Source organism: Dromaius novaehollandiae, chromosome 2 (genome assembly GCF_036370855.1).
Source record: "Dromaius novaehollandiae isolate bDroNov1 chromosome 2, bDroNov1.hap1, whole genome shotgun sequence".
In the NCBI taxonomy this organism is placed as follows: Eukaryota; Metazoa; Chordata; class Aves; order Casuariiformes; family Dromaiidae; genus Dromaius; species Dromaius novaehollandiae.
The window spans coordinates 10,701,679-10,709,167 of record NC_088099.1 but is presented as its reverse complement, the minus strand read 5'-3'; positions in this window follow the sequence as shown (position 1 = coordinate 10,709,167).

Below are 7,489 nucleotides of genomic sequence, written 5' to 3'. Positions count from 1 at the left end.
AGCGCAGAAGAGGACCAGAGCTGCGAGGCGACTCGTGCTGGAGCAGTGCTATTATTACCAGCCCACTTCATGCCAACAGTCAACTCCACACTTTGGGAAAGACGCAGTTTGAAAAGCTGAAGGTTCAGTGAGATGACCTGGGATTTTAACAGAGTCATTTATTCGGAGCCCATTAAGAATTTGCCCAGTTTCTCTTAACTTGTAAATAGAGTCGCGGTATCCTACAGTGGCAGGAAGGAGGCTCAGCCTAGTGCTGTGCAAACAAGCTTATGTAATGGTCTCCCGGCAGAGGCTGTGCTAATGCGAGCTTGCTTGGAGCATGCCTGGTATTTCTGGAAGCCTGAGGAGATTCAAAATAGCTGCGTGCTGATGTGTCTGGGGATCAAGAGCCTGGGTCAGACAGGATTTAGGAGGCAGGATCCGTGGTAGCGGGCCACATGGCAGCAGGCAGTTGCTTTCAGCTCTCCTGCGTCAGGCGATGTCCAGGACCCGTGCTGGCACCCTCATGCACACAAGCAGGCAGCCTCGATTTTACCGGTGTCCTGCCACCAGTATGTATGATCTATTGTAGAGCTACCAAGCAAAATACAAGCTCTTTGGCACAAAAAAACCCCAAGATAGTATTTCTTCATGCTGACTGTGGGAGGCCTGGCCCTTCCAGGTGAGTTTTCCTCTGGCTAAGGCTGGTCCTCCATTGGTCCTTCGTAGCAGCCCCTCATCACTAGCGATATCCTTTCCTTCTCACAGGCAGGCAGCTCACTTCCAAGTTCAGCTGCGTTGTGCATTGGTCTTCACAGAACTAACCAAATGCGTACGTGTTTCAGACTGCCTTTGGGGTCACTGTGCTCAGCAGAGCAGTTTTGTGGTTGTGAAGACTGATGGACCTCGAAAGAGGAAGTAGGTGCTGGTCCCACTGGACAGCCCTCAGTTTAGGGACTGTATTGTATATATTTTTCTTCCAATCTTTGCAGCAACTGGAAATGAAAAAAAACCTACTTTCTGTTTAACTTACTGTAAAAATCCAGTCTGTGTGTGCTTTGACAGGAGATAGCCTAATCCTCTTCTTGCTTGAGTGGTCGCTCCAATTTCTGCTGTGGAGCTGACAAGTCCCTTTGGATTTATGGTAAGGGGCTTTTTCAGATGACCTTTTTTTTTTTTTTTTTTTTTTTTTTTTTTTTGCTTTACTGATTTTACCTCAGGGGAAATCACTGAGATTTTTTTCCATGAGAAATAGCTTTTCCTTACTTATTTAGATAAACAATCTAATTCCATTAAACGTAGCTCTTGTTGGGGCCTATTTAAAGGTTCCTCCTCCTGCCCTGGATTCTGCTCTGAATTCTTATATAGCACCTTTTTACAACACTAGTTGGCCTGGCATTAGCTTTGTCTGACAAGCAGGAAAGATGTTTGAACTCCTCAGAGAGAACAGTTGAAGGGTCTGCTCCACTCCAGCGTCTGGGTCAGGTCCTGCGTGCTGAGGGCGGGCAGAGCTGAAGGAAAGCCAGGAAAGACTCTGTTACGTGGCTGCTGCATTCACCCACTCCTGGAAAGTCAAACACCTGTGAAAGGGCAGGTCACAAATGCAGAAGATGATAAACATCTGCAGGCGTTGAATAGCCTTCCTGGGATGGATGTGGTCAAATTTTCCTCTAAATCAAGAAAGTGTCTTCCTAAAGCCCTGCTCTGTGTCACATCCAGGAGTGCAGGAGCTGCTGGATAAAGATTTATAGGCTGAAATATGCCAAAGAGCAGAAATGTGTTGCCATAACAATTCCTCCGGTTTCAATTTAATCTGTTCAGATTTGTTTTCTCTTGACAAACATGGGATCAACTAATTACATTATTTTGCTGATAGCCCTGGATGGAAGCAAAATAAAAGCCCTTATCGCTGGGAAAGCCCTCAGATACAGCTGTGGTTGTACAAATACTCGCACTTCAAATACAACCGGGCAAACAGAGAGGACCTGCGACAGGAACCACTGCTGCGCTGGCCGAAGGGTGGAGCGCGGTGCAGCCGATCGCGCCCAGCTCCGTTTCCTCTGTGTCGAGATTTAGGGGAGAGGGAAAAAATTGTTGTCTCGCTATTGGTCCTGTAGGCTTGAATTTCTTCCTTATAAGCTACAAGAGTATTTAATCTGTATCGCTCTACATTAATTCTGTGTGCTTGCCTTATGAAATAACGTGATTGAGTTCCTGCTCCGAAGAATTAACGAGCTAAATGGATTGGATGAAGTGCAAGAGAAAGGGATTAAATTGCCTTGCTTTATACATATGGAAAAGAGAGATGGGCTGATTGGTGACCAGTTTAAGATTGACTCAGGAAGTCAGGAGCAGTGTCAAGAACTGCATACAGATCCTGCAAGTCACAGGCTACTCTCTCTACCATAAAAGCCTTCTTCTCAAGTACAGAGTTATGCTTGTAATGTGGCCATGTATCATACATCAAACCACCTTCTGCCTCCAGCCCACCCTCACTCCATCAGATTTTCAACTTTGAACCTTATGTCTGTAAGGGTTGATTCCTCAAGCAAAAATTGTGCTTCCAGATGAATACACTTTGCAGCTCCAAATGCTCAGGGATTATAGAAGACCGGAAGGACTCTTAGAGAAGAGTCTACACCTAACAGCTTTTTTACAAAGCTGATAAGTATTAGGCTAATGCTCTAGGAAATTCAGTTGTGTCAAAAATAAGGATGAGGTAGCTTACAATGTGAAAAACCTCTTGGCTGATGTCAAAAAGGTGTTTTAGTAACGGTTTCAATCTGACCTAAAGAGTCAGGGATATGACAACCTCTTACTAGGGGGAAAACAGTGCTCTGCTTTATATATGCAGTCAGGAACCTGACGGGAGTACATTAAGCTCAGTGGAGCAAACAAAGTTCCTTCTAGCCTCATAAATGATAGCAGGATTTTGTTTTTTACTGTGTCAGTATTGGAGTTAACTAATCACAGTAAAGAGCTCTGCATTTTGGAGCAATACAAATTGGTTGGTGAAGGCTGCTTTAACTTAATGTGGGTTGACGGGATTTCTTAACCACTGCACTTGGAAGGATGCATCATGATTTAATTCACTGAATATCAATATATATTAGTGGAAATAGCACAGCAACTGCCAGGGCTAAATTAAGGTTCAGTTAGTTCCGCTCAGAAAAGCCTTGTGCACTCCACAAAGCGTAATTTAAGTGGGAAGACCTTCACAGGATCTTTCGTATAGGATGCATCCTTAATGTCATCGAATTATGACCAGATTCGGAGACAGAAACATGTTGCTTCTACTTCTTGGTTATTCTGTTTCCCAGTCAAAATAAAATATCCTTTAAGAGTGAGATTCAATGTAATGATATATATAACAATAGCTTATTTATGTTACATGTGTGAAGCCTTAAATAAATACATCCAAAATTGTACCTTAAGCTATGTGTGCTGGTATAGATAATGTATCACAACTCTTCATGTTTATGCGTAGTAATCCCTGTAAAGGCACTTACCGTCTTTAGAAATACAGTGCTAAATCATACAGTGCTGAGTCCTGCACCAACAGCAAGGTAAATGCGCACAAATGCATTAGGGACATCTCCGAAGTGGGACGGCAGGCAAAGCTACACCTGCAGTAAGAACCCATGTGACCAAAATCCCAGACAGAAGCAAAAAGCTTGATACAAGATGTATGGTTTTTATTTTGATTTCATCTTCAAAGGGCAAGAATATAGCTGAGCCCGTGGGCTCCAATTTCAGATAAGGAGACAACACCACGGGCCTCCTTCGACAGCTCTCTCTTTATGCTCGCTCTTGTAAGTCTAAGGAAGTAAACTACACCAGTCAAAGACCCTTTAAAGATAACGTAATTATATTTATCAAAGTATGCATAATTACAAGCTGCACTGGTGGTTGTATTTATGCTGTTTAACCCACTGAAACCTGTTCGTTACAGTGAGCTCAGCACAAACCCTATGTTTAGACCTGTCCAGAGACAGTGCTACCTGCTTCCAGCCCTCTGAACTGCCTCCTGGTGTAAAGACGTTGCAGACAGACAGACAGCCGCCTGGAAGCAGCTGGTTTTTTAGGAGTCAACCAAATTGAAGTACATTCTGTAAGAGACTGCCTAAAATAATGATTACTCCAGCTGCGGCTGGGTGCTTCTCTCTGAGATATACTCTAGGTTGGGATCATAACCTCTGTGCAGGCATTATTAGATGAAAGTATGTGGCCCCAGGTAGCGTAGCAGGTCAGACCATATTTTCACAATATTGACTTTTTGGCTGTAAAACAAAGAAATTCTACTGAGGAGTCCCAAGTCAGGGTTAGAGCGCCCCAATGCTTGGCACTGCCTGAACATAAACTCAAAGACCTAAAAAATAATGGCTATGTCGAAAGGTGTTCAGAAAGCTGCTGATTCCACTGCTTCGAGACTATCTGATAAAGCCAAATCCAGTTTACTTGATCCTCCTACCTGCTAGTGCAGTATCCATCCTCCTGGCCTGAGAAAAGAAGTTGAAAATATCCAGGGGGGTGCTTAAGGTACATATGTATTTATATGTATATATATTTATTTCAGTGGAGAAAAAAACAATATTCAGGTATTTGCTTCAGCCTGACCAGAGATCAGACCCAAAGCAGAGCAAGAAGGCTGATAGGAAGGGTTAGTAAAACACTTTCACAATAAAACTATTTGACAGAAAGTTGGCTTTTTAAAATTAATGGTCAGTTTCTCTCCTGATGATGTACCTGTTTTCCAAGGGAACATTCATCTTTGTCAAAATACCTTAATGAAAATCTCTCAGTTAACTGCTTTTCTGAAAAGCCCAATTTTATGCAGAGTATTAATGTGGAGGCAAGTGCCCTGGGCCAAGAATAGCTGGCTGAGTCCTTGGCCCTTAATGCAGCGGTAATAGCTGTATATTCAGTGTTCATCCTTCCCTGTGCAAAAATGCAGGTTTTTGCCTTTTTTGGACACAATGCTTCTTTCACCAGTAATTTTGCAAAAAGCTAAGTGGACCCTTAGGTAGCGTGACTGCCGTTGCTCCCAGGGACCGGCCGGGCCACGCTGAGTTACGCCTGCTGAGGAGCGGGAGCGGGTCGCAGTGCGTGGGACAGGTTCCCCTACTGACACGGCACAGATTTGTTTGAGGAGGTTTCCTCTGATTCCTAGAAAGCACAAACTTCCCCTGAGGGGCTGGAGGCTCTGGGCGCACATTGCCCGTCTCTCCTGGCATCGTTCCTCGCAGCTCTGGTGTCTGCGGGCAGGGGCTCAGCACGTCCCAGGCTGAGACGGCCCCCGGCAATGCTCTGCGGGGAGAGCTGTGCCGTCTCGTCCTCGGCACGGGAAGTGCAACTGGGAAAAGCTCAGGGCTCAGCTTCAACTGAGACTGCTTGCGGAAGGTGACCTACTCCTCTAGATAGAAATACACTAGGATTGTATAGCGGTGTGTGTTGTGGTTTAAATCACTGGTAACCCAAGCTAGGCTACCTTGATTAAGCCAAGGAGCTGATGAGACTTGGAGACCACTTCTATTAAAATAAAAAAACAGAGGAGAAGAAGTGAAGAGCTCCCTTTACCCTAACAGAAAAACAAAGAGAAGAGAAGACTCACCAAATACATAAGCTGTTTATTTAGTAGCCTTTCAAGAAACTCAAGTGGGGGGAGTGGGTGCACACCAGTGCTAGCCGGTGTGACGTATCAGTTTAGGCAGTGCCTAAAGATGCAGGCAGTGCTGGCTGGAAGCAGCGTTGCCTGTGATAGCTGAGGCCAAGCAGTGGGCAGCACAGATGTTGCTGCAGAAGAACAAGAACGAACAGAAGAAATTGGAAAAACCTCACAGGCCTCTCCAGACATCTCTTGGCAATGTCCTGCACAGCTGTCAGATAAAACACTTCTGCTTCCCTGTAGTTAAACTGGTCCATTTCTTGCTATCTGTATTGCAGGATTTTAATACTAAATCCTCAGTGCTCTCTACTTAGTGAATGGGAATGCTAATGGGTGCTCTCCGGTCCGCTTTCCCCTTCCTCCAACTCAGATCTCCCTCCTACATCTCTGTTCCCACGTAGTGTCCTTCCCTGCCATCACGCTTACCTTCACACCCATGCTTTCCCCATAGGCGTCAAAGCTTTAATAGGACAAGGGCAGTTGTTTTCTTTACCGTCATCTTTATAAAAAATTCTTAAGAAAAGCTGAGATTTTTTTTTAAAAAAATTACAACTTGCTCCACAGCGCTAGACGAACAGCCTTTGCACTCCAGAGGTAAAAGCCTTATTTCAGGAAAGCAAGCACTCTGACTGCAAGACGCAGCCCACTATTGATTGCTGCTCCCATAAATCACATTTATTTTCCAAATAATAGGAAGATTCATTGTTTTCTGCCAAGCAGTGTCACCTGGTAATAGGAGCCAGTCAAAGCAACAGTAATTTTTGCACCATAAAAACAGAATCAAGTATGTTCACGGAATAGGATGAACACTATTGATCGCGGAGGAAAAGCCCTATAAAAACAGGAGACAAAAGCAAAGAAATTAAGTAATGATGTATAGTGTATGTAAGGAATGGCTGTCAACATTTTCATTATTTAACTTGCCTCCTCAGATGGCTCCTCTGAGGCATTTATAGCCCCACTGTAAGTAAGTCTCCTCCTCCAACTGGGGCCACAGTGGGTTAATGCACTGAGCACGGCGCTTTAGAGAGGGGAGTTTGAAGCACAGTATAAAAATGAACTGAAAAGTCCTACCCTGGTCTCTGTTTATTGATACAACAAAAACCCCAGAGCATTTCACTAAATTGACTCTTCTGCTGCAGAGAGCCATAGGGCAAAAGGAACAGGGACTGTAGAAAACCTGCAGTCAGGTGAAGCCACAGAGTGGTGGGAAACACATCTACCTGCCCCAGCCCACCCACTGAGTTCACTCACCTTTCCGATAAATAGCAATGCTAGATAAGAAGTTGAACTTACAAGTCCTTATTCTCACAATTCATCTAAACACATTGAAAAAACCCTCATCCATCCTCACCACAGCAGATCATGTGCATCAGATTCTTGCCAACTGCACAGCTGTGAGGCCATTTGCTTGCACCATCCTGGCAAATCCATGGGCATTTCAGATGGAGGCAAAACAGCTGGCTGAAGATCCCACCAGACCAGTTGCGAGGAGAGACTGAGACTGTGTCCTGAGAATCTTGGCCTCCACCAGTCCCATCACCCATGTCACATAGCCACAGCTTCATACGCAGGGTTGGTGTGACATCCTGAAGGATTCTCCATGCTTCTTTTTAATGACTGCCATCAGCAAAGAAAATGAAAAGCCTACCTAGAAAGCCATTTGAGCTCTTCCACCTGTCTCTGGGCATCTGTCACTCTGGATTAACCCAAAAAGTATAGGGCCAATTTCTGACCTCCTAACTTTGCAGATGATGTCTCCATATTGCTAGTTCTTCTACAGCAGTGACAGGTGATGGCATCAAACAGGCAGTGGCACTTTTCTAGTCCATAGCAGCAGAAAGT